This window comes from Spermophilus citellus (assembly GCF_964194105.1).
Source record: "Spermophilus citellus genome assembly, chromosome: 5".
NCBI lineage: Eukaryota > Metazoa > Chordata > Mammalia > Rodentia > Sciuridae > Spermophilus > Spermophilus citellus.
This window is the reverse complement of record NC_138186.1, coordinates 144,244,254-144,270,077: the sequence shown is the minus strand read 5'-3', so window position 1 is coordinate 144,270,077 and position 25,824 is coordinate 144,244,254.

Below are 25,824 nucleotides of genomic sequence, written 5' to 3'. Positions count from 1 at the left end.
AGGGCTTTTTATTTTGTGGGAAATGACACGAAATAAACATTTAAATAAAAAAAGGGGGAAGCTGAGATTATCATCTTTATCATTATGACCTTTATGTAACATGAAATGGGCACCTTTTGCTAAAAGATCTTTGAGAAATCTGACCACCCACATCTTGGCCTCCACTCTCCTACAGGGTCAGAGGTCTCCCAAGACCCTCTTGCTTAGAAAGTAGAAATGCTCTCAGATGTAAGGTAAGGTCTCTCAAAGTTTGCCAGAGGGTCTCTGTCCTAATTTGATTCAAATTTTGGTCTAGCCAAGGTCTTTCAAAACCTATAAATGGTATATATATATATTTTCTAACAAAACTGGGGAATAATTAATTTTTTATAATAATGTGGCTACTTATTATCTTTTGTTTGGTCATTCAACAAATATTTTTTTTTTCAAAACTGTGTTTTGGGTACTACCATGAAACTCCTTCTTATTTTTTAAATTTTTTTTATTCTAATTTGTTATATGACAGCAGGATGCATTATAATTCATATTACACTTATAGAGTACAATTTTTCATATCTCTGGTTGTATACAAAGTGTATTCACACCATTTGTATTTTCATACATGTACTTAGAATAATGATGTCTATCTCATTCTACCTTCATTTCTACCCCCTGCACCCTCCCTTTCCCTCCTATCCCTTTATCTTATCTAGAGTTCATCTAATCTTCCCATGTTCCCCCTCCAAACCTCACCATGAATCAGCGTCCTTATATCAGAGAAAACATTTGGCATTTTTTTTTTGTTTTTTTTGGAATTGGCTAACTTCACTTAGCATTATATTCTCCAACTCCATTCATTTACCTGCGACTGCCATGATATTATTCTCTTTTATTGCTGAGTAATATTCCATTGTGTATATATATATCATATTTTTTTTATCCATTCATCTATTAAAGATCGTCTAGGTTGGTTCCACAGTTTAGCTATTGTGAATTGTGCTGCAGTAAAAATTGATGTGGCTGTGTCCCTGTAGTATGCTGTTTTTTTAATATTTATTTATTTTTTTAGTTGTAATTGGACATAATATTTATTATTTATTTTATTTATTTATACATGGTGTTGAGGATCAAACCCAGGGCCTCGCATGTGCTAGGTGAGCACTCTACCACTGAGCCACAACCCCAGCCCCATGTTGTATGCTGTTTTTAAGTCCTTTGCGTACAAACTAAGGAGTGGGATAGCTGGGTCAAAAGGTGGTTCCATTCCCATTTTACCAAAGAATCTCCATACTGCTTTCCATATTGGCTGCACCATTTTGCAGTCCCACCAGCAATGTATGAGTGTGCCTTTTTTCCTACATCCTTGCCAACACTTACTGTTTGTATTCTTAATAGCTGTCATTCTGACTGGAGTAGTAGTTTTGGTTTGCATTTCTCTAATTGCTAGAGATGTTGAACATTTTTTCATATATTTGTTGATTAATTGTATATCACTTTCTGAGAATTGTCTGTTCAGTTCCTTGGCCCATTTATTGATTGGGTTATCTGTGTTTTTTTGTTTGTTTGTTTGTTTGTTTTTGGTGTTTAGCTCTTTGAGTTCTTTATATATATCCTAGAGATTAGTGCTCTATCTGATGTGCAAGTGGTAAAAATTTGCTCCCAAGCTTTAGGCTCTCTGACACTGAGCTACATGCCCACTCTTCAGGAAAATCTTTATTCACTAGCCTTCACTGAAAAAACACTCTTAGGTACCTGTCATCTGATTTGCCCCCAAGGCCTACCTAGAGTGCTGAGGAACCTTCCCATTGTAGCATGAATTAGATGCAAGTCTGCAAGGTTTTCTACCTGACTCATGGTCTACTCTGGCATCATGCTTTTGTTACAATTCTGTATGGTCATTTTGGTAAAAAAACAATAACATTCTTAAGTTGACAATCAGTTATTATTAAGAGCCAGTTGCTTGTAGGCTTAGGCACTTTCATAAAAAATAATTCATGATTTTCCAGGGCTATGTGCTATATGGAATATTTGATGCTTGGTCAAACATCTTGGGAAAAATGCATTGAATATAAAATATGGAATTATAGCCTCTCAGAAAGTTCTTTGTGTTTTATATTAGCAAAGTAATTGTTGGAATGTTTTTCATATTCCTGAATCTATAGACAATGAACAGAAAACAACATGAGAAACTTTTAATATAGGAATGTTGTTAATGTCTTCACTTGATTTTTCAAGCACATAGTAGAATAAAGCAAAGATAATTTATGGGGGCAACTATGTATGTTTTTATTTTTACCTTTTGTCTTTTCTTTTTGCCTTTCTCCTCTTCACAAGTCCCTGTATTATATACTGAGCATAAACTTGTAGTATATATAGATGATACTTCAGTATTTTTAAAAGTTTTTTGTTTTTTTGTTTTTTTGTTTGTTTTTTTTTGTGGTGCTGGGGATTGAACCTAGAGACCTATGTGCAGGCGAGGCAAGTACTCTACCAACTCTATCCCCAGCCCCAGTATTTTTCAAGAATTTTAATGAGCATTCAAGTTCAAATTGAATCCAATTCAAAGAGTGAAAGTGAATCTAATTCATATACTAACATTGATTTTGATCATTTTGTTTATCAGAAATCTTACATTATCTACTTATTGGTAGACTTCTTTATTTTCTCATTTGAGAAGTGCTGACCTTTTAGTATTGGCTATATTCTAAGAAGAGATCAGAACAGAATCATCTCAGAACTATTGAAACAACCTTAGTTCTAATTAGGCCACAACATTAGCTGCATTCCTTTGCTTCTTCACATTTAGCATTGGTAAAATTTCTATTGAATTTCAAAATTGTTTTAATTTAGAGAGGCTTAACAATAATAATGGCAATAAAACAAAGATGTATCAACAATAGTAGCTAGCATTTACATAGCCAAGTATTTTTAATTTATCCTCTTATAATCCATACACTTCTCTGTGTTGAAGGTTTGAGCATTATTTTGCATCTCTATTTTATAGCTGAAGAAACACAAGTTTCAAGAGGTTGAATATCTTTTTCAGATCTGACATACTCTTAATGCCTATGTTATTAAGCCTCCTTTGGGTTTTTTCTCTTGCTGTTATGGTTTGGATATAAGGTGTCCCCCTAAAGCTCTTTTGTCAATGCAGAAATATTCAGAGATGACATGATTAGATTTTAAGAATTGTAACCTAATCAGTCCATCCTAGTATGAATGGACTAACTGGGTGGTTAACTGTAGGCAAGTGGGGTATGACTAGAGGAGGGGGTTGCTGGTGGATACCCTGAAGTGTGCATCTTCCCTGTGGCCCCCTTCTCCCCCAGGCCTGCCTATTGATTACCATAAGTAGAGCAGCTCTCCTTGGCCACATCTTTCTGCCATAATGTTCTACCTCAGCTCGGACCCAGAGCAAAGGGGTTGGCTGATTATGGACTGAAACTGAGACCATGAGTCAAAATAAATTGTTCTTGTCAGGTCACAGTGAGGCAATGCTGACTAACACACTCACTTTTGGTCTTTGGTATGATTAGCATAATATTAATAGGTATATCTGTAAATCCAAAGCTTGTGCTCATCACATTGTTTGAATAACTTTGGGAGAAATGTGGTGTATGTGAGTGTGTGTGTGTGTGTGTGTGTGTGTGTGTGTATACATACATATACACATATATGTGTATATATATGTTGAATATATATATATATATATATATATATATATATATATATATATATAACCTTAGCTAATCACAGTGCATAAAGTCTGGTGTAATATGTGAACATAATAAGGAAATAATGAATCCAAATTAGATATTTAAGATATATTATTGTTATTAGTAACACCATAGTATTAGTATTTATTAGTAACATCAGAGAAACAATTGAAAGTAATATAATAGTAATAATTATATATAATAGTTAAAGAAGTGGGAGAGGGACTTAATATGTAATGGCAGTCCCTGAGAATCTAATGGATCTCTGGGATAATCTTTTTAAAAAAAGTGGTTTTGCACATGGTGACTTTTTTCTTTGAGGCTCTAATACGGAGCGTTTTGTTAATAGAGCAATGTATGTCAGATTCCTTTGTGAGCCCCAGAAAAACATGGACTTTCATTTTTTAACAAATCAGTTTGTATTTCTTTCATTCTTCCAAGGCCAAGTTCTGAAAAACTCTAAAAGCAGGATTCAATAAATACATGAGCTTGCTAGGAATATTTAGACACTTGGTCTTGTGACTGTGGCATATCATTCACTTGAGCAGAACCCGAGGGTTTTTGTTTCCTGTTATGGGAAATACAATCTGGGCGAGATGCAGAATGTTCTTTAAAGGGTGGTGTTTGTGGGTCACTTCAAAGTTACGCATGCTTACCTAGGGCTCTCCTTGAGGAAGCTTGTTAGCATCAGCATCCATGTTTCCGTTTTTAGTTCAGAAATTGCATTTCTCCTCCCCACTTACCCTCCTTTCCTGTTTTTCTGGTTGCTTTGCTGATTGAAAATGCCTTTCTCAGGATATAGTGGAGAGGCCAGGGATATGATGCTAAATAACCAACCATGAGTTAGAATAATCAAGGTCCCTGGTTGTATTTTTCTACTTTACCAGCAGTTTGATAACTAAGGACTATAAACTTTGAGTAGTGAGTCCAAGTCCCTGCAGACTTTGGTTCACAATTCAACTCCTGCACTATTTTATAGAGAATAACACTGGTTCTTGCCTTTAAAAAATGTGATTTCTGGTTCTTTAGATATACTGAAACATGATATTTTCCAAATGTTGAAAAACTATGATGGAAAAAAGACTAAGTTCACAGTATTCTTATGAAAACATTTCTTTTTAGGATTGCCTTTCCCTATTTTTTATTATTATTATTATTATTATTATTTTAATATTTATTTTTTAGTTTTCGGCGGACACAACATCTTTGTTTGTATGAGGATGGAACCCGGGTCGCACGCATTCCAGGCGAGCGTGCTGCCGCTTGAGCCACATCCCCAGCACCCTATTTATTATTTTTGGTAGCAAATTATCAGTCCATATTTGTTATGTGAACAAACAAAATCATTTAAGGTCTCTTTGTGTCCTTTTGGTGTAAAGGACAAGAAAATATTGTGTTCTGTTTTGATTGTTAGAAATTTAACAAACATTTGCTGAGTGTTGGCTAAGTGCCTTGCACTGGAGAGTAAAAAGCACATTGTTTCTGGAGAATAAGCTTGTGGTCTAGAATAGTGCTCTTCCACATATGCCTTCTATGCCATTTTCTGCTGCATTTATTGAGATCATATAAGGTATCATAACCAAAAAAAGAATGATTTTCAAAGTATGTTCTTAGTGGAACTTCTCTTTAAACTTCTATTCATAAGCAATACTGCAAGAAAGGATGCAGTAGTTAAGTTTGGAAAATGCTTGATTAGGTGTTAAAGTAAAACAGAATTTTTTCCATGATCCCCTAGAAGGAGGATGGTGTGGCAACTCTCAAGTTTGCTGTAGCTCAGAACCATTTCCTTAAACATCTGTGGCCTGTGGAACACAACTCTTGCAAAAGTGATTTACTAACTTAGGATAACTGTGAAGCTTTTTGTAAAGGGGGTTTTCTGGGCTTAGTGAGTTTTATGGTGGTGGGTCTGACAGAACTGAGACATCTGCTATGGGACACTTTGCTTTCACTATTGGAAAGAACCTAAAGCTATAAACCTTTTACCTGACAGGTTAACCTTCATGAAATCTTAGCTCCCATCCTGTCTTGCTTCCTCAGCCGTCCGTCCACCTTCTACTGAGTCAATAGGAACTTAACAGAGTAGAGGCAGGTGAACTTGCATGCTCTCTTTGCTTGGAAACCAGCAGACATCACCCTTTGCATCTCTTGGGACAGCCAAGCTCCATGATACTTTAATAAACTCAAGCATGCATTTTACCAAACAAGAAGTTTCCTTGAGGCTTCCACTGTCCATAGGTTCTGCAGGTGCAACTGTGAGGGAAAGGGTCAGGATAGTATACACCAGTACAAGCCCCTTGGATTTCCCCTTGGATGCCCATTTTACCTAAATCTGTCCTTACTCTAGTCCTATGTCTTGCATTGATTATTCTCTTTTCTATTTCACATGCATTATACACATCTTTCTATTTCTCTCTAATGTTTTTAAATAGGCCTCACTTCCCTTCTCTTTTGGATCCATCTAATACTTCAAAATAAAAAAAATATATTTTACCCCAAATTTCTCCAATCAAATTAAACCATCCTAATCTATATCTTAGGGTCTCAATTATTATATATTTGGAAATATTACATTATACATATTAACATATATAAATTTTTTGTAGTTTATAATATAGTTTACATAAACCACATTTTTAATGGAATGATATTTATTATAAGAAAATATTTTAACTGTTATTCTCTTATGGATAAATTTTCCTAGGTAGAGAAATATGTCAAAATCTTATCTTAATTAGGTAGCATGAATAAGGAGTGCCATGTTGTAGATAGAAATATAAGGTTATGGTTTATAGCACAGCTTCTAGAAGCACAGCCAGACTTAATTTGAATGTTGGAATTTGCAATTTATGTGACATGGGAGATGTATCTAAACCACTCTATACAAAGGAAATAAATGACAGTACTTATCTCATAATATGAAATGTTTAATACATCTTCGATCAATATTTTCTGTTTTGCAAAGAATAGTTAATATGTACCTATGATTGTAAAAATATAGCAATGGAAAAATCTTACTTCATCATTAATTTCACAAAACTGTATGCAAGTGCTGAAAATAGATTAATGATTAAATGACAAATTCCTTTGAATGCTACAGCATATGATCCTGTATATTGGTTTTCTGAAACTGCAAGATTTGTTTTCTGATTTTTAAAAATGACATTATTGGGCTGGGGATGTAGCTCAGTGACCGAGTGCCTAGCTAGCATGAATAAAGTCCTGGGTTTAATCCCTAGTGCCACCAAAAATTTACAAAACTACAAGTAGAATTCTTATGCTTTTGAAATAAGTATTTCTTTTTAAATTTGGAATGTTTTTGTCACAAAAACTCAAAAAGCAAAAATAATCTGTGATCTCTGTAATTATCAATAGTTATCCAGAAGGTATGAAACAGCCAAATGGTAACTCTTATTGGCTATAATAGACACAAAGTTTTTAAAAATAATCTTGAGACTGTTTTTGTATGTGTCTGAAATTTATTGGGAGTTTGAATGGGGGACTTTCTTGTAGCTTTCCTCTATTGTACCTTTTGCCATTCACAAAATCTCAGTGCCTGAGTATTATTTGGTTACTCAAGACTTTTCTCTAAGTTTAATCTTCACCTGTCGAGGGGAGTATGACTGAGAACGGTAACTGTAGTACAAGGTCATAGAATATGTGTGCAAATCTGGGTCATGAAGAAGATGCTGGATATGGGTGCAAATCTGGGTCATGAAGAAGATGTTGGATATGGGTAGTCCCAGGGGAGGGAGACACTAAAGGAAAATCAAAGCAGAGAGAAGAGCTGGTAGGTATTAAGAAAAGTGGAGAGCTGACCTATTTTGAATGGACTGTCTGTAGAATAGAAAGAATGATAAATATGATGGAATGAGCAAGGCTGAATTTGTGAAATCCCATGTGGTAGAAGAATTTGAAAACCATGCTAAAGATTTGCATTTTAAGTCCTGCTAATTAGAGCAATCACATGATTAAATCTATGTTTTAGTGATATTATCCAGGCATCTGAGTGTGCAGAATGACTTGGATCTTGGAGAGATTGAAAGCAGGAACTCTCTTAGAAGTCAACTGCCTCAAAGCAGGTGCGAAGTGAGAAGTGCTATCCTAGATGAGTAGCCATGGCAATAAAGAGGGCAAGATAAGAGACAAAGCAATTGCATTACAGGAATCAGAACATACTGTTGTCTATTTATGTTTGTGGACATAAAAAGATGGGGAGAAACTCATCCTAATCCCAGAAGGATACAAACTAAGGAATTGGCAGAAGAGTGTCAAAGAGTGTCATCACAGGCAAAGCCAAAAGATAGTTTGTTTGCTTTTAGATGTGATATTTTAAGATATTTCCAGAACCTTAAAATGGTGATGCCTTGTTGTCAACTGAGTATATATTACCCAAGAAGGGCAGGATATAAAATCGAGAGGGAATACAGCAGAAGTGGTAACTGAAGGACATAGCTACATAAATTCTCCAATGGGATAACTTGAAAAGAAGATACAGAGAGCTAAGAATAAAATGAAAAGAGGTAAAGAATTAATTGGTGACAGAGGCAAAATGTGGGTGTTGCTTGAAGGCTGAGTGTCTTAGTCTGTTTTCTGTTACTTTAATCAAACACAGGGTAGTTTATAAAGAATAGAGGTTTATTTTGCTCATGGTTCTGGATAATGGAAAGCCCAAGAGCATGGTGCTGGCATCTTGTGAGGACTTCCTTGCTGCATTACAACATGGTGGAGGACATCACAGAGCAAGTTGTGCCAGCTCGAGTGTCTCTTCCTCTTCTTGTAAAACCACTAATGCCATCATGGGTGTTCCATCTTCATGGTCTTATTTAATTCAACATGCCCACATCCAAAAACAATCAACATTTGAATTTGAGGATTAAGGTGAAATTTGGGGGACACATTCAAACCAATTTCTAATGGGTCATTCACTTCAACATACAAACTTATTATTCAAATTTAACCTGTTTTAAGAAAATCTTCTTGACCCTTCTTTCTCTTTCAGTTCTTACATGTTTTCATTACTTACAGCAAAATTTCTCAAAAGAGGTTACTACCTTTGGCCTCCAGTTCCTTTTTTCCCATTGATTCTTGATTTAACTTTTCTGTCCTCTACTCCCTGTACCACATCTTCTATCAAGATTACCAGTGACCTCTCTGTTGCTAAATTCATAGTTGGCAGTCTTCATATCCATAGCCTATCAATAGCTTTTGACACAGATGATCACTCCTATGAACTACTTTCATGCACTTACTATTCGTCACACTGAACTCTAGAACTTTCAAACATTTCAGCAATATTGAACTTGATATGTCTTTTACCTGAATATCCATGTGACTCACGTTGTTGATTCTTTAGGAATTTGCTCAAATTTTATCTTTTCTGTCAAACCTTCCATCTCAGTCCTTTCAGGCTGCTACAACAAAAATGCTTTAGACTTCATAATTTATAAACAGAAGAAATTTATTTCTCACTGTCCTAGGAAATCCAAGATCAAGGTGCTAGCAGATTTAGTGTCTGGTGAGAACCTGCTCCTCATAGATGATGACTTCTTGCTACAAATAAACTCTTACATGCCTTATAAGGGCACCAATCCTATTCAACTATGACCTAATCACCTGCCAAAGGTCTCACTTCTTAATTAAACTGTCACATTGCAGACTAATTTCCAATAAACATATAAATGGAGAGATCATAGCACTTTCCTTGACCATCTATTAAAATTATGAATCCTGGTTCTTTATGTCCCCAGTCCTTTTCCAAGCTCTATTTTTCTTTATTTTACTGCTACCACATGCTACCATATGACTAAATATGTGAGTTCCATCAGACTATTACCTTTTTTTTTTTTGCTTGTTTGTTTCATTATTGTATGCTAGTATATTGAATTGGTTTGGGAACATAATAGATGTTTTCTATATAGGAATAAATAAAAATAAAAACAAAATTGGCCTATTTTGATTCATTAAAATTGCTTGCATTCACCTTATATAAAACATCTGGAAAGTTGTTCATATTGACCATAGAGTATTTTAGATTCCAATCTAGTGATAATCCAATGATAAATTTTAAATGTTGTTTAAGTGTTTTAGGAAATATTGGTTTCAAGGGGAGCATTACTTTATGGGGAGTAACCTATATTTGTAGTAAATGCATCACAGAACTAGTAATATGTGAGAAGGTCTTGGCATGGATTATCAGTGATTATCAGCTTCTCAACAGTTCTCCTGGCTATAAATATGTCTCACTTTCCATAGTCAATGATTTAATGAGAGGTGGTATACTCAAATGGAAAGATTCAGAAATTTTAAGACAGAGACCCTGTCAGTTATATGACTTTGGATAAATTATTCAATCTCTTAGGGCATTTTCTTCTTTAAAAATTTAATAACAATGGTGAATTGATTGTAATGATTAAATGAAGTCTAAGAAACATACTGAAAATTGTACTTTTTTTTCATTGTCATTTGTTCAGTGTCAGGTACAAATGATGTCACATATTACACTGAATAAAAATTTTTGCTGAAAGAAAGAAATAATTGATGACTGTGTGCAAAACATATAGACCACTGTCTGGAACAATGTAGTCATTCAATAAATGGTGCTTATTATATTAGTTATTAGTAAATTATATATTTTTTTAGTTATGCAAAGTACATAGAGGTTCAAGAGCATAAAGTAGACTTTAGCTTACTTCTAGTCTTTGGATAAAATTATAGGTGATCTTTGGGGCTGGGGGTGTAGTTAAGTGATAGAGTGTGTAACTAGCATGCTCCAGGACCTGGGATTGATCCCCAGCACCACACACACACACACACACACACACACACACACACACAGAAGTGTTTGAGCCTATAAAATATTTTTAACACTGGAATTAGAAAGTATTTTGTTAACTTTTCATTTGATTAAAAAAACATTCAACATTGAAACTTTAGCTGAAATTAAAATTGAAGTTGCCATAAATTTGGGTTAATACTTAATATCAAAGCACATTTTCCTTGGATTTTTTTTTTCCAAATTTGATGGTAGTGGCCATTAAGTGGCCTTGGTAATTTTAACTGACCTGTTTACACTTAATCTCCTTGCATGGTTTTACTTTAAAAATGTTCAAACTTAGAAAAATTGAAAGAATAATTCAGTGAGTCTTTTAAATTCATTAGTTGATAATATTATGTCACATTCCCCTACTCATATAAATATTATGCATGGAATTAGAGTTTATTTATTTCCTGTTGAACTATTTGGAAGTAAGCTTCAGACATCATAACATTTAACAATGAATTCTTCATTATGTATCTCTTAAGAATAAGGATATTCTTCTACATACTATAATGTTATTAAAATATCAAAAACGATTAACAAAATTCCATAGTATATAATATACAGTCCATATTGGAATTTATCATATTGTTTCTCAAATAAATGTCTTATAAATTTCTTACTATTTTATTTAAAATTCATATTTCATCATTATATCTATTATAAATCTCTTCCACTTATTACAGATTGTTCTTAAAATTCAAGAAAGTTTTATTTTGGGATTAAATGGTTTCATTTACATTTTGTAATAGTTTATTAATTCTTTTTTGCTAGCAGCAAATTTTTATATCCAGCTGGAAATTATTTGAGTTGTGATTTTTGTGAAGTATCTCTTATTGTTTTTCTTTAAGGTTGTTTTGTTCAGCAAAATTTATAAATATTTAAATATATTTATGCATTTTTATTAGACTTTAATCATCATTTTAAAAGTATTTATATTTATTAGATAGGGTCTGTTTCAGGATCTAGTCCAATGATTTTGAGCAGTTCCACATAAATTTATTCATTGTAGATTTCTAATAGATTTTAATCTATGGTAGTGTCTAATTTACATTATCCTCCTCTTCCATTGTCCCTTTTTTTTTTTTGAATAGTTATACATTTTTTTTTTCTGTTAAGTAAATGTTAGTATCTTTTTTCTTTTGGCCCTCCACTGTATAAATAGTATCACATTGATATTTTCATTGAGATTCTAATAAGTTTATAGAACCATTATTTACACATTTCTCTTGCTTAATAACTTTTATTACTAGATAGAAATTTTAATTGATATATAAATGTCACTTAATAGTTTTCGAAGGCTCAAATGAATATGTGTCTAACGTTGTCTGAAATATGTTGTCCACTCATAGATATTCTAAATTCTATTCTAAGGAGAAGCTACAGAAAGCCACAGATGTGTACTACAATTATTACCTCATTGTTCTTCTCACTAAATCACTCCCATTATTTTTATGCAATTTTTTTCTTTTATGGCGAGAGGTCATTAGCTTTAATTATAATAAATATGCCCCTATTAAGTCAGTTGCTATGTCTACATTAAGGTTGTTTGTTACATTATACAGGCAAGAGCTAATGAAAACCAATGAGAAACCTCTCTAACTCAATTATATAGAGTGCTTTCCCCAAACTGTGGTTATGTTTTAACCTGATGGATACTGAATTTTATAACCTATTCTATTTGAATTTATACTTTGTGGTTTGAAATCCTAGAGCCAAATCTGTGACCCACCAGTAACAGATATATAGAATCTCATTCATTTATTTATTCTGTTAGATCTTTAACTAATGTTAATGGAAGATTTTAAAAATTCACAACTGTTCTACTTTTCTTCTATGACAACATACTCACATCCAAATGGTGTTTGTGCTACTTATGGAAATTGTTGCTTTAATTGGCTTATTTGAGATTTTTTTTTCTTTTTAAAATATTGCAAACTCACCTATAAACCAAAGGAATGGTTTCAGGGAGCAGTAAAGTATGGAGAGAATACCCACTATGGTAATAACGAGCTCAAGTCTCATATTTTAAAGGGACTGTAAGTTTAGCTTTGCTGTGTCACTGGAGCAGAAGTGTTGTAAACACTTGAAATCACTACATCCAGGCCTAGGCTCCCTTTGCTCCATCTCATTCTATAAACCTTCACTCATGCCCTTCAAAATATGAGAGAATTGACCTCATTACTATTTATAGAGACTTCGCTTCCACAAAAGCTCAAGGCTCTTCAGGGGCTCTTAATATTACAGCACCTATCGCGAGGATTTCAATCAGTGCGATAATATATATTCCAAAATATTCTTGTAAAGAAGAGGTGTACCACATTCCCTGTTTCCAGTTTAAGGAGGAGAGAGAATTCTGAATCCACATTTGAGCAGTTGTGGAAAAGCAAAGAATATTCTAGTCATTTTGGGCAAAGCCTCTTGACACGTTGCAGACCATTCTGCCTCCCACCAGGCTGCACACCTACACTCAGTACACAGGGGGAAGGGCTGAGTGCTCTTGCCCTTGGACTTTCTGTTTTGTCAAATGGTTCTCTTTAAAAGCAAATCCTTTCATTGTAATGCAGACTGCTATAAAATACAGGCATGTTAACATAGGTATATGTACTTTTTTTTCTCTCTTTGTATAATATACTTCTAGTTCAAAAGTAAAATTTATCACGATATCTTTTCATGCAGAACAAAGAATCTAGATTTTTTTCTAATAAAAATGTTATAATCACTACATCTATTGAATTATACATGTACTAAATTATTGGTGTCTCATAAATATATGCAATTTTTTGTGTCAATTAAAAGTAAAAATTGAAATTAAAAAAGTATAATAGGTTGAGAAAAGAAAAGCAAATATATTTTCACAAGCTGAAGTAACAGTATGATGAGTTTAGGACCAGGGGTCTTGGGAGCAAATGTTTGGTTTTATTTCTAAAAATACAGAATAGGGTTATCAAATCTCACACCATTGCGTAAGAGATTAAACCAAACCCTATGAAGAGATGATAGATATTTTTGTTTTACACCTGGGGGTCAGCTCTCCATCTGGACTTTTTGTTCTTTGTTTTAGATGTTGGCATGTGCAGCTAAGCTTCGAAGAAATTCACTCAAAGCAATCATATCAATGAAATTATGTAGTTTGGGGTTAAAGTAGTAATTATTCAGTTTCTTAGCTTTCTTTCAGATGAAAATAGTAACAACCTGACAAGGCTCAAAAATTCCTGGAAAGCACTTAGTTTATCCTCATTCTAATTTAATATCCTGCAATTTTAAATAAGAAAGCCCTTCATAGAAACTCAAGAAGAAAGGCCTTTCTGGCAGACCAAGTTTAAATGTAGACAATATTTTACAGTTTTTAAAATAAACTTTGGGTCTCATATCTATCTCCTTGATTTACTTTGATTAGGAATCTATATATATTCTTTTAAAGTGATACTGTGTAGGAATTATGGATTCATTTACTCAAAGGTAAAGAAATCAGGGTGGAAATTTCATTGTACTTATCGATCAAAGAGTTAAATTTTATAGTATAAGGTAAAATTAAATCTCAGCCTCATCTTGGATTGTTCACACTAATTGTAAGTAATCTCTAGAATGCACATTTCTGCCTTGTGATGGTTACAATTTGTTAGTGGGAATTCTGCCTTAGCTACCTGGGACACCATATTGGAAGACAATATATAATCTAGAAGTGCCTCTTGTACCTTCAAAGAGAAATTGTGATATTCATTTTGTATCTACTGAATGTTATTATAAAAAAATAAGTAATATAGGGGCTAGGGATGTGGCTCAGTGGTAGAGTGCTTGCCTAGCATATGTGAGGCACTGATTCTATTTTCAGCACCACATAAAAATAAATAAATAAAATAAAGGTATTTTAAAAAATAAATAATATAAAATAGTTCATAAGTTGCTGATAACTTTCTTTAAGCTCAGTATTTGATTATCAAATATATTTCCCAGAAATTCTAAGTAGTCATCTGCTGTAATTTTTTGAATTTATTTCCACTTGTATGTCTAGGCTTAAAAAGGCAAAAATAGGAGCAGTGGCTATGCTGGATTATTCTGATCTGGTATTGGACTTGATTGTTTTCCCTTAAGGAACCATATGTCACTCAGGCTTGATTGCCATGAAATGCTTTGGTGTGCTTGAATCATAGCTATTGGTTGCTTTTAATAACAAAACACAGAAGCTGGAAAATAGTTTTTAAATAGAGCCAGTTCATGTAATATCTGAGCATAATCTTTTTATAAAAGTTTACAAAAATCCTGCCTTCCAACTTTTGCATTCCAGTTGAGCCTAATCACTGTGGATTTTGATGATCTAGCAGGTATGAAGCACTATACACTAAGCGCAGTGTTGACAAAGGAAACTCACTAGCAAGGGTTTCATTAACTGGGGATTAAGTTAAAACCCTTTCCCAGAACTGCCAATAAATGAGACTCTAATCTAAAATTTCACATTAAGTTTAGTACAACTAAAATGTGTGTGTTCGCACATGTGTGTGTGCTTGCTGAATGAGTGTGAGAGGGTAAATCCCAAAATTAGTTTTTGAAAAAATTTTTTATTTAGTTGGCTGAAAAAGTACAAATTTTCCTTCTAAGTATAAGGTACTAAGTTGGGGGAAATCCTACAATTAATGCATACCCAAGAGACCTGTCCAAGGAGATACATACATAATTATACATATGCATATATATATTCAAATACATATTTGATTGATTTGAAAGTTCAATGCAACATTATATGGGAGGGTTTGGGTTTGATTCGAGAGAGTATCTTTAAAGTTAATTTTACATAGTGGGGACTTTTAAGAAGACATTTGCAAAGTTGATCCTTGAAATGCTACTCACAAAGAATATGTTGTCATTTTCCCTTATTTTCTATTATATTTGGATTTGGTTGTGATTATACTGAGAAAATAATAAAGATTTCTCATTCATTTTGTGTGTGCATGGTGCTGGAAATTAAACATACAGCCTCAAGCATGTTTGGCAAACACTCCCATTGAGCTATATCCCCAGCACTTGCATTTTTTTCCCTTATCTATTTATGTATGGTTTTAGAGGCAAAATTGGTTATAAATGAATATATCTACATAAACCTAACATTGGTCAAATAGTAACATTTGCTTTTTATTAACTGTATTTTTTAGTTAAAGAGTGTAAGCTTTACTAAGTTTTGGTCTGAATAATTTTGACTGATGCTTAAATTCAATGTCTAATGGTTTATTATTAGTCTTCAGTTTGTACAATTATCTAATTTCAATCATGAAGTTTTTGATGAATTTGGAGGTGTTTATAGGAGTTTCCAATGATTTCCCTGGAAAATGAGTCCAGTCCCTGTTCTGGGTTAGTAAGGTAGATTCTACCTTTGATGAGTCCAGGGAAGCTCTGAGAAGTTAAGTGACTTGTTCCAGGCCTTCTGTCTGGTATTGTATATTGTAAATGGCAACAGGAACACAGGTAGCTTTCCCATCATCTTGTTTAGAGTTTCCTTCATTGCGTCACATTGGATTTTAACTATTTACTTTTTACTTTAAAAAAGGTTTTGTTATGGAAGATATTAATTCCAAACATATCAAAAATTACAGAATACTATAGGTATACTCAAAATCCAAATTTAATAATTATGAATTTATGGCCAACCACTTTTTAAAATCTATACCTGGATTTAGTTTCCTTTTCCTATATTATTTTAAAGTAAAGCTTAAACATTACACACATAAAAGACAAAATATAATTACATTTACATGGAAGCTCCCATAGGACTACAGGTTTTATCTCATGCTGGGAATTCTGCTTAAGCGTTTGTTAGTATTATAATTCTATCATGTAAATGCTAATTTCCTTTTATGCATTACCCATACAATAGACTGAGAGTAATAATACCAGATGATACCACTGACAATGTGATTGTTGAAAATTGGTGTGTGTGTGTGTGTGTGTGTCTATGTGTGATTCTTAGTATTCTTGGTGCATTAACTATACTTAACTCCTGTTCATTTGGAGATGATGGTCTGACTGTACAAATAAAACTTGGGAATGTTAAAATGTAGGAGAAAATCCTCTAGAGAATATCAGAAGTATATGCTCTCACAAAGATAAGCACAATGTTAGGAGGTGAGTAGGGACTGGAAACAATTTCTTCTTATGTTGGATTTGTCAACAGTGATCAGGTCAGTGGCCCGTTTCAGCTGAAGAATGTGGGACATAGGAAGGTAACTTTCATGTCCATGATCATGCAACTAACATGTATGTCAGAACCTGATCACTTATCCACTGTGCAATGAATTTTGAATTAAATATATAAGCCATTTATAAAATTGGTAAATTTGAAAATCACAATCAGACATTTAAACAGTAACCAATAGGTGGTAGAAGATAACAACCATGACTGAATCATTTTACCTAGCAGTAAAATTTTACTGTGTAATAATAACTTCAACTATACCAGATTAAAATTTTGAATCATTTCTGATCAGGTAAAATAAGGGAGAAATTACTTAAAGAACATATTACATATTACACACTTTAAAATTGCTGTCATACAAGAATTTTGGAGATAAAATAAAATTTCCAAAATGCTGGAGTAGCATTTTGCTAACTTTTCATCACAAAATTTTGTTCTTTATAATTTCCTTCTCTCTCTTTTTGGTACTGGCAATTGAACCCAGGGGCACTTAACCACTGAGCCACATCCCCAGTCCTTTTTATATTCTTTCTAGAAATAGGGTCTTATTAAGTTTCTTAGGGCCTCCCTAATTTGCTGAGGCTGGCCTTGAACCTGTGATCCTCCTTGCCTCAGCCTCCTGAGCAACTGGGATTACAGGCATATGCCACTGCACCTGGCTTTCTTAATCATTTCTTCCTAGTTCTTTGTTCAAGTTACTCTATAATGTTTGACAGGGAGAACTAAGCCATTTGGAATTTTATTTTACCTTTTTTTTTAAACATCATCAGTGAAATCAAAATTCCTCAGGAATAAAATTATATATCTACTGCTCTTATTTGTGTCAAATAAAAAACTAAGTGGATTAAAAATTAAACACTTTTTTTAATCAACAAAAAGCTTTATTTTCTATCTCTTTATAAAATTAGGGTGGTCTCAAGTCATCAATAGCTGATCTGACAGAATAAATCTGAAACAAATTGCTGCCACAATAATCCTTCTCTAGTATAACATGCTAATCAAGAAAAAAAATCCCAGGTGTCTCAGAAATGAGTTGACTTGGTGAACAATACATTCATTATCCAACAAGATGAATGTAATCTCTTTAATCTCTACACATATAAAATGTTTTAAGGCACAGATATACTTTTCTGGATAAAATTAACGATCATCTAATTATTTTTAATAATTGTGAACTCAATATAAATAATTTAAAATGAACACATTTTGTATGATATTTTGCTTATTCAAATTGCTTATGATCTCCTCATTGAAAGGCATTCAATAAAAGAATAGAAGCTTGTGAAACTCAAATAAAGTTTAATTAATGTCTAAGGTTGCCAAAGAAGCATTATTGCTCAAATAGTTCTTGGGATGAAACTGCAAGCAATGAATTCTTAACACCCAAGTTTGGCTCTTAACCCTGACTTTTCATCTAAATGATCATACCACTTGTCCTGTAGAATCACGTTTTACATAATACAGCAGGGTTACCATAGTAATATCATAGTTATTGGCTAAGTCACAGTGACAGTCACTGAGCTTGCAGGAGTTGCCTCACAGGTCACAGGGCTTAACCTGGAGAATAGAAATAAAAGGTCTTTCTTTTCTATCAGATTAGTTTTATTTAAGAATGCATTAATTTTAGTAGCTTACATTTAGACTTAATAATTCTTTTTAAATTGTATATCCTATTTGGATTGTTTCAGATCCAGATCTCTGACTAGCTGAAGAAATTATTGCAAATAGAGCTACAATGGGACTGTTTCAGGTGGATTAAAACATAACACTTGAGAGCTGGGAATGTAGCTCAGTGGTAGTTATTGACTGGCATGCATGAAGTCCTGGGCTTGATCACCAACACAGGAAAAAAAAAAAAGACTGCTTGCAATATATATTAAATAGTCTGTTGGGTAATAGCACATCTGCTGCCATAAACATTAATATTTTAAAAAAATGAAGAATTATTTAAATATTGATTAGATTTGACTGAATTCTATATTAAGGCCTCAAATTCTTTTTTGAAAATTTTGGGATTTCTTAAAGCTCTACAATAGCAAGCAATCGGAAAATGATGATTTTTCTGAGCAATAGATATAGGTAAAAATCCAAATGTACAAAAAATGGTGCTTATATTCCCTTACAGGCCAATTCATGTACAGTTTCAAATCTAGTGAGGAAGACCCAAGTGTGTTTTTTATTAAAGCTTGAACAACCAGCTAGTGTAATGTTCCTGAAGTTTCATCCATCATGCTACCAATTTCTTCATACTAGGGAAACATTATATTCTCTTGTTATGTCTGAAAGACAAGAAACACATTCAAAAAGTTTTGCCAATGACAAATGAATAATCGAGGGAGTAAAAATCATAGACAGCATCAGGCTTGCATGAAGGTGTTCCGAAGGTAGGGCAAGAGATTTCCAATGAAATCTCTGTAGCATGAACTATGCCCAGTTGATCCTTAAGTGGTGAAATCTACAAACTTACTTGTGCATTTTTCCTGGTCCAGTGGAATTCAGAGTTTACACAGAAGTTACAAGTAGAAATAGTGCTAGAAATCACTATGAGTTTAGGAATGGAAAACAAGTCATCCTGGGGAGTATGTAACATAATCATAAACAATAAGAACTAAGCCTAAACTTTCAATAGAAATTATAGCAGGAAGCATAATGAAAGCTTATTGTTCTCAAATCATTAGTAGAGTGAGTATTTGGGTATTCTTAAATAAATGAGAATATATCTGAAAGTTAAAAATCAGTGATGTGCATTTCTTTCCTTCAATGAATGCAAGTTACCATATCAGACATGTTCAACAAAGTTTGCAACATGTTTTCCACTGATGCTGACCTTGTTCTATGGGTCTTCATACATGAAACAGAAGATTTTAATCTCAACATTTCAGGACTGTTTTACTCTGCCATTTTGACTTAGAAAAAAAAACAGTCCTGGTAAGTAATTACATTGAAATAACATGAATGAGGGTCTGCACACAGTCAGACCCAAATTTAGATATGCAAAATGGGATCAAAGGACACAGTCCTTGAACATAATGCATGCACACACACACACGTGCACACACACACACACAACACACACACACACCAAAAGGCAAAAAAATCCATGATCAGGATAGGTAAAAATTCATGTGGATAAAAATCTCATAAATTTGCTGACTCTTCATTGAAAACATATTAAAAATCATTCTGCTGATAATATGTTCAGTAAAATTAAAAAAGTAACAAAAAATAGAAGTGATTAGCTATGCCACTTGAAAACTATGAAAGGGATTAACGTGACTTGGTACATTTTCAAACAAATTATCCTAGATAAAAACTTGTCATAAGGTTTGGGCTTGTGGCTCAGAGGGAGAGTGCTCGCCTAGCATTCGTGAGGCACTGGGTTTGATCCTCAGCACCACACAAAGTAAAATAAAGACATTATGTCCACCTATAACTAAAAAATAAATATTAAAAAAAACTTGTCATGAAACATGTAATACTTGTAAAACATTTATTTTTATAAATATGAATTCAGATTGCACCAAATAAAAAAGCAGCATAAATCATATTTTATGCTTAATTTTTTGAATTACTGTTCACTTATTGCCACTTACTTAACTCTTCACTATGTCAGTTTAATGATTGCTTATGAGTATAGGACTAACCATTTGCTTCAGTGTTCTACACACAAAAAGTTTACATTTGTAAGTTCACTGAGAGATTTAACACAACATTTACTGATTTTGAATATGCTCACTCTCATCCGTCTTTGATTTGATAAAGCATCACTACCTTTTAAAATTCATGATGTTTTGCCATTGTTTAAAAAATAAAATAAAATAGAAATACAATTAAAAAAGAGAGAGAAAATTTGCTCTTACTATATTACTTGATTGATACATTCTTTGCTTGTCTCTCTGAACTTGGCCTGAATAATTTGATTGTTTCTATATAATGATAAAATATCAGACCACATATCAAATATTCCAAATAAAGTTCTAAAATATTTAAACCCTAAAAATGATAATAATAATAATTTATGTCTACTAAATATTTTGTATGTTGTTGCAGTTCATGATGTCAAAGAGATTTTTTCAGAGCATTTAGCCAAGAAAATTAAATTATAAAATTTAATTTCAGCAGTGCATAATAAATTTCATGTTTAATAGATCAAGTTTTACCAATAAATCTGATTCTATAATATTATAGAATATTTAGGACTTGGTCTTATTTCAGTGAGACATTCATCATTTTCATGATTGCCCAGTTTTGAAACTTTAAACATCTTTATTTCCTCTATTTCTTTATCCTTTATGACATCCATCTGATTCTTTATATGTCATTCACATGAATTTCCCTCCCTGTTCTCACAGCTACCATCTTGGCCTGTGCACATGACATCTCATGCATGGACTTCTCTTCTTTGCCTGTGCTTGACGTTTCCTCACACCTCTCTCCTCCATATTGATTTCTTGCAGCCTGGATTTCCTCTGACTATAATGACTCCTTTTCTATCAGACTCAGATTTCTGGTTCTGGCATTCCAAGTGTCCAAAATCTAATTCATTCTACTGTCCACTGAATTCTCCACTTATATATGGTCTTCCCTAATCAGATCCATGCTCCTAGAAGTATCTCATAGATACACATATCCTTCCTTTTTTCACTATCTGCCTCTCTCTGCTAGAAAATGTTCTTTGTTTTTTTTTAATTACCACTCTATTATTCCACATTAACCATTCTTTTTATTCATATTTCAATTTCCACCTCATCTTTAAAGCATTTTCTGAACAACCATAGCTTATTTTGAATTTCTACACATACTTGACTCTACTGCATAAGAGAGAATTGAATAGATTTGAAAAGAATTGAATTAGATTTTCTAATTAGGTCTTTTCCCCTGTATTTTAAACTCTGAAGGGAAAAACTTAAGAATGAGTTAACCTACGCTGAGCAATAGATAACATTAAATCAGGGTATAATAGATGGAACTGAAATCAAGTACTGAGAGCTAAGGAATAAAAATGGTTTAAAAGGTTGTCTATTGATAATACTGAAGGTGTATAGCTGTCAAATTTTAGAAACCTTAAAATTACTATGTAGAAGAAAGGACTCAAAAATGAAAACATGAATTGCAGGAATTCTCATTCTCTTATGTAATCACATGCACAATGAAAAGAGTTAGGAATCTGAATTTAGGACAGAGTTATTTAATAAATATGGCATTTCTTATAATTTCTTTTATCAGAAGTAATTAGAATTTAGCTAAGGAAAGAATTCAGTACTAATTTTCACAACCCTAGTCCTTAATGTAACTAAGGTTTTATAAAGACTTTTTTTTTTTCTTTTTGGGTACTGGGGATTTAACCCAGGGGTACTTTCCCACTGAGTCACATCCCCAGCCACTTTTTATTTTTTATTTTAAGACAGAGTCTTGCTGTTTTGCTTTAAGGCCTAAGTTGCTGAGGCTAGCCTCAAATTTATAATCCTCCTGCCTCAGATTCCTGACTCACTGGGATTACAGGCATGTGCTACCCTGCCCAGCTTAAAGACCTGATTTTAAGAAATGTTGTTGGTATAAAACTATACAAGGATTGTAGCTATTAGTCTTTAAACAACTTAGGAAATAATAACACAACCAACTTTAGTGAATCTGTTTTTATAGTATTATGTGTTAGCAATTCTAAATTCTAGTGATAAAATATTCCTAAAAAACACTTTTTGTCTAACTTTAAACAATTGATACAGTTTGATTTTAAGTATAAATGGCATATTTTTTCAAATCAGCACATTTTTATTACTTATCCTTTAATAAACCTTGTTTTCTATATAAAAGTTCACTCAAAAAACTTACAGTTTTATAATCAGATATCACCACTTGCTAGTTAGCTGTACCCATTCAATTTTGAAGGCAATTTCTTAAGGGTTCCAAATTCTTCTAGTTCTCTTTGGATACTATTTGTGTCCACTGTTCTTATAATGCCATATATTTTTGCTTTTATTTTGTGCTGGACTCACAATAAGCAATAAGATGTTGATTATATGAAGAAACAGAATTTAAATTAGTTGAATTCTGTCATTCTATGTATCCATTTGAAGTTTTTATTTATATTTAAAATTTTCAACCTGTGGAAACATTTGAATGCTCTATGTTACCAGGGTTTTCAGAAGAACACAATCAGATATGTAGAATCATCTGCTGGTATTCACAGGAATTGGTTCCAGGACCCCTCGGAATACCTGGATCTGTAGATACTCAAATCCCTTACATAAAATGGCATAATATTTGCCTATAAGCTGTGCAAGCCTCCCATGTACTTTCAAACATTTCTGGATTACTTACAATATCTGATACAATGTAAATTCTACCTAAATAGTTGTTACACTGTATTGTTTAGGGAATAATGATAAGGAAAAAAATGCCTATGCATGTTCAATTCAGGTACAACTATTGAGGACCTAACCACCACATTTTCTTCATCATCTTTTTCTTTTCCTTTCTTTCTTTCTTTTTTTTTTTTTCCTTTGGTACCAGGACTTGAACCCAGAGGTGTGCCTGGCCTAATCACATTTTCTATTTGTGGTTGGCTGAATTCATGGATACAGAACCCACAAATATGGAAGGCTAACTGTGTGTATTTATGTGTGTGTGTGTGTGTGTGTGTGTGTGTGTGTATGTGTATGTATGTGTTTGTATAGAGAGAAAAGAGAGATGGGATAAACACACACACACATGCACACAATGAGGTTTATTATAAGGAATTGGCTCACATGATTGTAGAGGCTGAAATGTCCCATGACCTACAATCTACAAACTGGAGAACCAGGAAACCTGGTGGTACAATTATTCTGGGTCTGAAGGCCTGATAATTAGGAGCACTGAAGGTTTAAGTTCCATTCCAAGGCCAAAGACCAATGTCTAAACTCAAGCAGTTACACAGAGAGAGAATTCAAACCTCTTATCCCTTTTTGTTGGGTTAGATGATATTCACCCTCACTGGGAAGGGAAATCTGCTTTACTGAAATCACCTTTCAAATGCTAGTCTCCTTCAGAAACACCTTTTATAGATGCACCTAGAAATAATTTTTAAACAGATATTTGAGCATCCAGTCAAGTTGACAGATAAAATTAACCATCACGAGCTCCTAGACCTGATTCCAAGGAATAACAACAGAATTACAGTTGCTAGAATTTGTTGTGAGATGAAGTTTTTATTATTGTTTGTCACACTTATGTTTAGGAATTTTCCTGTTTGTAATTGGTTTCTTCATATGATGCCGCAGTTCGGCTGCAGCAAAATAACCAGGGGGTGACAAGCAACTTGTGTACATTGATACAGCTTGAGTGGGAGCTGTTTATTGTAGGACAGGAGGGGTATATATACATTACACACAGCTTATCTTAATTAACATAAACTAGATACAGCAGTCAACCAATAAGGAATCTCCACACTTAATGGCTCGCTGGCGTTACTTCACAAACCACTCCCTCTCTGCAAAATGCCAGGCGCCATCTTGACTTGTTTACAGACTCTAACAATATGAAGGAAAAATTTCAAAGTTAAAATTAATAAAAATGTTTTTTAATCAACTATAAGAAAAGATAACAACTGACTAAATGCCTGTTGAACAAGAGCACAGAAAGGTCAATAGTAATAGTCATTTAAAAATTTGTGTAAGTTAAACTTCCAAACAGAAAATGCAATGTTATTATTCATTAGTGTGATAGACCAATATGCAAGTATAGGATTTTTTTTTCAAAAACTATGTAACCCCACATGAATCTGTTCTGCTGTCACAATTAAAGGCCTAGAATGTTTTTGATCCTTCCTAACATCAAACTTACTTCTGCAATTGATCTCCCAAAAAAGGTCTTCTGGAATGGGAATTACTAATTTTAAAAATAAATCTCTAGCAGGGTAATGATCTAGCTCTATCACCTTCTAAAGGCACATGGAGTTCATTTATCCTGAAGTTCTTGATCTAGAGGCCTCTCTAATGTTCCAGTTGTAAAACAGTTCGGTGATTCACTAGGTCTTAAAACCAATTTTGAATAGACAAATTTTTACCTATTTTGAATAGACAAATATTTACCTTTGCCTGTGGATAGGGATGACCTTATTTCTAGACATTCTATTACATAGATTTAGAAAAATCTAAACCAGATTTATACATCTTGCAATAAAGACTGAACACTTTCTAACAATCAGAATTCTTATAAGAGATTCGTATACTTCCATGATCACTAGTTTGTCTTAAGTGCTGATTTAAGTATTTTACATGCATTGATTTTGCTAATCTTACTGTATCCTTTGTTATTATCTTATCCTTATTTTACAGCTAGAGAAACTGAGGCAGATAGAGATTAGGTGAATTGAACTGGGGTTGCTAGGACTTGGGCAGGAGAAGTCAGAGTCTTTTAGGAGGAGGTCTGATTTGTGTCTAATGAACCTGCCTTGTTATCACAAGACCCAAGTGGTTCCTTTAATAAGTTACTGGAATGACCTCAGCAGGCTGGGTCTGTTCCCTGTACTCTAGTGTGGGGCAGCACCAAGTAGTCACTGCTACTCAATTTGCTCATGAATACAGAACAGACAAGAAGTATTGAAATAGCATGGAGAGTATGGAAAGTTGACAAGAACAAATTTGTGGACAAGTTTTGGGCAAAAAAGAGTGATTAGGAGAAGGAGTCTTTGGTGTATACCAAACAATGGAAAACTTAGATTCCCCCCACAAATATGAACACATTCATCCAGCTAACATGTTCTCAAGGTTAGAACCATTAGTAAATAATGATTTGGAATTTAAGTTATTTTTCTTCTGAGAATTTTCAAGCTCATTTTTAACCATGCTTTTTTTTTCTTGCCAATCCTATCTTCTGGGAATCCTTTTCTGCTTAATGGATTTCAATCCATCTGTCTTTAAGGAATTATTTTAATTGATATATTTTCTTTGTTACCTGCTTCTGATGGGCCTGTCATTTTAGACACCTCTAGATTCCGTTGTTCAATAGACATTTATTTATTAAGTACCTTCTGTGAATTGTGCCTTGCCCTGGAGATCCTGACTATTGAGATTTTAAATGAAAAATATATTTCATGAGAGAGGAACAAAAAATGCTGTGGGAACACAGTGGAGGGGAATAAG